We start from the raw sequence: 6,384 nt of genomic DNA on the forward strand, positions 1-6,384 counted from the left end.
GGTTGAGCGTACATCTTTTTATACACACGAGAGTGTGAGTTGGGAGGGCATTGTTCACATAAAGGGGTTGGATGGAGAGCGATCGAGTACATCTTTTACTCGCCACATAAATGAGAGTTGAGTGTGTGAGCACTAGTCTTGAATTCTATATGCTCTTGTGGTTTTCTCTATTTGATAATTGTTAGGGAGGAGAGGTAATTGGATGGATTTGATTGGTTGATTTTGAAGCATGTTTATTTGATTTACCCTGAATTGTTTGTGCTTGATTTTTTCTTTTTGGGGTGAAGCATATTTATTTATTCATTGATGAGATCTTTGCTTAGGGACAAGCAAAGGTTTGGCTTGGGGGAGTTTGATATGTCTGATTTATATAGTGTTTTACCCCCGTCCCTTGGTCATAATTAGTAGTGTTTTTGGCTCTTTAGAGCCACTTGTATTACTAATTGGTGTTTTCTAGTGTTTTCGTAGATTTGGTTTACTTTTGCAGGGGTTTGCACTTTTGGAGCATTTTCCCGAGATATTATGGAGCAACTACGAGCATTGGAGAAGCACAACCCGTTTCTATAGCCCAGGGCCGGTTAGAGCCATCGAACCGATGATTAAGGGCTCGGTATAGGTGATACCGGGGCATTTGGACCAAGTATTCAAGACCCGAAAAGGAAACCCAGATTGGCCGAAGAATTGGAGCCCAATCGTAGTCCAAATTGTGGCCCAAGAGTGCCGCCCGGCCAAAAAGGATGGCGCCCGGAGGCGCGCCTGGCCGGGCGAGGGAAGGAAAGGCTGGCGCTCAAACTCGCGCCCGGCAGGGCGCGAGATTCATACTTGAGAAGAAAAAGGCGCGCCCGATCGAGCGGTGCCTCGCCCGATCGGGCGCGTGTTATTGTTAGGAGATAATTATTCGACGTTTAAGTTTGTTTTAGTTGAGGATTCTTGATTAGTATAAATACATTTCCGTAAAGCGAGTTTAGGATCCACTTTTTACTCTTTCTTAATTCTTTCTTAGATTTTCTCTCTCTACTTAGCTTTAGATTAGTTTCTCTCTCTTATACTTTGTTCTTAACTTTATTCTTAATTCCAGATTTCTTTAGTAACGATTTCTCTTCTCTTGATCTTAGTTATTTATTTTATTCCTTTGATCATGTCTTGTTTTATTGCTTTGATTAGTTTAGTTTTTATTATGTGTGAGTAGTTGTATTTCTAGGGTTTGTGGGGATCCATAAATAATATGAAGGGGTAATTTATTGTTGTTGATTATCAATGCTAGATTAATTTCCTATTGATTGATTTAATGCTCTGTGACTAGATTTGCGCAGATCTTTTATGCATGAGTTTGACAATATTGATTCGTGATTCAACAGATGAAAATTAATATTTAGGTCTAGTTTCAATAGGAAGGTTAATTTATAAATGGTTAAGTCGAGGTTCGAGAGGTGAGATTTAATACCGGTAGATTAATTGTGTGATTATAATACGTAGCGAAAGCCTTTTATGATCTGATTATGTATGCATTGATGATTGATTATTATGTTTTACCCTGGAATATTATTTATTGGTGAACCTATGCCCTGGACCATTTATATATTGTTTTGTCCTTATTCTTAATCTTCGTAGTTTAGTTTCCTTTGATTATAATATATTGGTTACTTTATAATCTAGATTATTTTAATTAGGAATAGAAAGACTCGTTTCTCTATGGATTCGACCCTACTTCCCTATCTACATTAGTTAGAGGATTTAGGAATTACTTTTGATTAGGTGATACGACTATAGCCTGTCATGCCTTTGCGATGAGCCAATGTTTAGGCGCTTTAAGCTAAGTGAGACGATCTTCTATCAGGTCGATCACCTACTTTGATTGTTATCAAGTCGATTACTTTATCATGTCAAATTGCTTATAGGGGCTAATTGGCGTACCAAGGAACTCGAAATTTATGCATAAGGTCCACATAGTCATTTACGAGGGCCACGTGTCCCGTCGCCGCACCAGGGCACGCTGGAACTCACTATCGTCAGGAATTAGTCCTATTGCCAGGCAGCGAAGGTCAGTGCCTGGCGATGAGCTTGTCGTCTGGCGCTGATGTTGGGTTTTCGAAATATAACCCCTTTCTTCTTCATTTGCCATGACTGCTGCTGCTGCTATTCGCGTTTGCTCGAAGCTCCAAATCGTTCGTTCTTGCTCATTTGTCCACTAAATTCGCTCAAATTTGTTGCAAATCAAAGCTCATATCATCTATTTTCCCGATACATGTAATTTTTTGTCAAACTCAACTCATTTTTTGCTGAATTCGGAGATGTTTATGCGCGGGTATTCGTAAAAATCAAACCTAATTATGCTTTATTCGCTTTGTTCGTTGCATTTTATGCCTTGAAATCGCTTGATTATGTTTATATATCATGTTTGGAGCATTTTGAAACTTGTTTTACTTAATTTGGTGAAGAAATGAGAAAATTTCCATTGTTGAACCTCTTGACTTCGTGATAACAGTTTGACTTGTTCTTTGTGTTTTTGCTAGCCATTCTTGTCAAAATTTGTCACAATATTTGTCATAGCATTGCAATAAATTGTTTGACTACTGAAAATTGCCATTTATGCTTGGCTTGAAATCATGCTCTGTTTTAGTACTACGTACTTTGTTTTTTTGCGAACATAGTATCATGCGGCTAGGCGAACCTTGGATACTATAGAACCATAATTTTCTGGTATTTTGCATAATATAGCATGGCTAGACGACGAGGTTCAAGTTCTCGTTCTCGTTCTAGGCAGGCTCATCAGGAGGACGATCCCGTTGATGCCGCCGTAGGCACCTCTTCTCTCTAGGGAGGTTTCTTGAGTGGGACGAGCACACTCTGTATTTCGCGCTTGAGTTCCACATTTCAGAGTGCGTGCGACGAGGGATTCTCTGCGGGCGATTTCGTAGCCATGGTTCTTTGTACGATACTTACTTCCGCGACCATAATGGTCTGCGCCTTCTGTGGGAGTCATGTGGCTTGACTTCTTTGCTGCGAGCCACTTGGGCTATGTACTCTTTTGGACAAAGCCACTATGTAGTCTAAGCTTTGGTGGATTTCTTTTGGGACACCACCAACACCTTCCATTTTCCTTGGGGTGAGATGAGTGTTACCCCCACTAACTTTTGTCTCATTACGTGATTGGAGTTCACTTCGGTCCCGCTCCCTTTCGATGGCGAGATCAATGTCTTTTCTCCAGAGGTACTAGAGCTGTTGAGCCCTATCACTATTCGGGCTCGTGCAAAGGCTGATTCGACGCAGCTTAGCACTGGATGTATTCGTCGGCGCACGCTTGCGGCGGCCTTTCAGGACAATGCGACCACCCTAGAGCAGGTGCACATTTTTGCACTTATCTTGTTGTTAGGGACCTTTTCACTTGACAGAGGTAGTCGAGTGCTATTCTACTACCTGCCTGCTCTTCGCGACCTTTCTTCAGTTGGGTCGTATGATTGGGCCAGCTTGGCCTACGCGGACTTCCTAGTCGGGCTGCGACTTGCTAGTTGTTATAGCTCCTTCGAGGGAGACATCGTGCTTTCCAGCTTTTAGAGAGTCGAAGAGGTACACTTTATTTCTTTTATAGTTAGCTCTAGATCTATTTTGGCATTTGTTGACATTTCTTTATTTTCATAGATTTGGTTCTACGAGTACTTTCCAACTCTTGCGTCGTCGAGACCTTCACATCGCGAACTCCCCATTGTTGCCGGTTGGGGAGGCCGTCATTGTGCAGATTTCACTACTAGGCGCATTCGAGAGTTGATCCTTTTGGTATGTTCTTCAGATACTTGCCTTTTATACCTTTAGTAAGATTTTATCTTATGAGTATGCATTTTGTAGGAGCCGACCGTGGAGTTTCGGCCGTGGGCCGATTTTGACGTCTCTGCGCTTGCTGCGCATTACACCGCTCAATGTCGGTACTTCCAGGGGACGTATGATACTGTGGTGTATTTAGGCGAGAGAGTGGCCATTCAGCACTCCTCGGAGGCTTTTGTTGTTCCTACTCTCCCTCCTCGACATATATTCGATAAGGCGAGGTTGAGGACCTTGGCGAGTAGGGCGCTAGAGGGTACACCTTGGTGGACTTACGCTCGTTCGGAGCTATGCTACACAGAGGCACTGCTGCCGCTCTTGACTCCACCACCCGTTTTGCCAGAGGGAGGAGAGGAGGTATTCTTTCTCTTGTGCATTTGTCTCTTGTATAGCCCCCAAGTAGATATTAATTACTCAATTTATTTTGTAGGATGTGCACGCAGAGTTTTTCGCTCCACTTGTGTCCATCACCTATCAGGGGATGTATGGCCCCGTTGAGGAGATGATTCCTCTAGCTCCTCCGGATCGTCGCTTTATCGAGCAGTCGATACCACGACACCAAACTTGGGCGAGTCATTTATTTGCCCTTTTTACTTGCACATATGTTTTTTTATTGTTACTGATTTGTCTCTTGATAGTTCTCTCGCGAGGTGGTAACGAGGATGGCGAGAGGTTTGAACGCCTTTCATTACCAGCTAGTGAGATTGAGGGATCGAGCTTCTTGTCGCCGTGATGACACTGTAGAGGTATTTCCCTTATCCTTATCTCGTGATTTATTTACTCATTCAGCATCTGACATGGTTTACTTTTGCAAGGACAGCTTATTCCTCCTCCACATATTCGGGATAGACTTGAGGCTAGGAGAGAGAGGTCCAACTCGAGGCGTCGTCGTACCTCTTCTAGGGGTGAGGCTGGCCGATTGGAGATGGCTCCACCTGAGAGATCGGAGGGTTCAGACTCTTCGTCTGAGGGTGCATATGCTAGGCCAGCAGGCTAATGAGGCATGCCGTCGACTCCTTTAGGGGGTGGTAGGACGTACGAGGTTGGCTCGTCGTCGCAATAGTCGCCGCAGCCTCAGCTGTTGGCTATTCAGCTCCAAAGTGAACCTGGATGGGCTCGCCCTACTTTGTCAATCCTGACTGTTGGCGATCTTGGGGCCGGTGAGGGGCATATTCCACGATCTACCTTATTCTTTGACACTTTGGGAGTGCCTCCACATTTGCGTCCTCCGGCACTGTAGCTGCACCTGTGTATATTTTATTTGACTTGTAGGATTTTGCTAATTTGTATTATACGACTTCTATATTAGACATATTGTATGTACAACTTTATTATGCTTATTTTATTTTTGGATTTTATTATTTATTATATGTGCATGTGAGTGTGCAAAAAAATTGGTGACTATTTTTTGCGCAAAAAATTTCTGTCGTTTTTATTATTCATGGAGGGTATCCAACTTTATCCCCCAAAAAGAAAAAATAAAAAATAAAATTTTGACTAACATAAGCCTAAAATTAATTAAGCTTAAAATAATCGAAAAAATATTTGAAAGAAGTAAAAAAACGTAAAGTCAATGTATAAAATCAAATCGTAATCGGAAAAACATATGATTTGCATAGCACGGATAAGCTGTCGTCGAGCCGACTTTTTGTCGCCAAACGCTAACCTTGTCGCCAGGCGACAGGCCTCGTTGCCAGATGCTGTCCTTGTTGTCTGGCGACACATTTTTTTTTTCCGAATCCTTTCGTGAAACAAACTGTACCAGTTTTGTGCACAAATAGCCCCCCAAATCTGCCGAATTTTGTATATTTTGAACAGATTAAAATAATAGTTATAGCTTTAATTCTCTTTAAGCAATCATGTCTAAGAGTTTTAGTGATTTTACTCGTGAGTGGTGCCGATCTTTGACTGCTAGGGAGATAAAAGAGCTTGATTTCTTTCATTTGGGAGGTATTTATGGTATAAGGGGGTAGACATAGATATAGATTTTATTCATACCGCCTTAGAATATTGGGAACCAGACACTCATTGCTTTAGACTAGGCTATGATGAAACTAGTCCTTTACCGAAAGAGTTTTGTGCTATTCTAGGCTTTCCTTCCATGGATCTTGCGGTAATTCCTAATATTAGAGAATACTATTAAAAAGATTTTGAGCATTTCTTTAATCTTAAAGACAGATTTAACAAATTAAACAATGTAGATGGTACTGTAGTTAATCTAAAAGAATTTGCACGCCACTACTTTGATAAACCATATTCTCAGTCTTTTCATGTTTATAGCAGAAGAACTTTTCTCTTTTGCATGTTTAGCCAATATCTCCTCACTAGTGGTAATAATCGTGAGGGTCAAGCAATTTTAGTGTCTTTCATGGAATAAATTTAATCAGGGAGAAATCCAATGCCATTAATTGTTGGAGAGACTATGCTTAGTTTGGATGAATTAAAGAAAAATCCAAAAGCACCTTTTCGAGGCTCTCCAATTTTATTACAGGTAGAAAAATAATATTTTTAATTACAGAATTAAAAAACATATATTTTTCTATAGTAATACTAATTATTTGCATTGAA

Source organism: Chenopodium album, chromosome 9 (genome assembly GCF_948465745.1).
Source record: "Chenopodium album chromosome 9, dcCheAlbu1.1, whole genome shotgun sequence".
Classification (NCBI taxonomy): Eukaryota; Viridiplantae; Streptophyta; class Magnoliopsida; order Caryophyllales; family Amaranthaceae; genus Chenopodium; species Chenopodium album.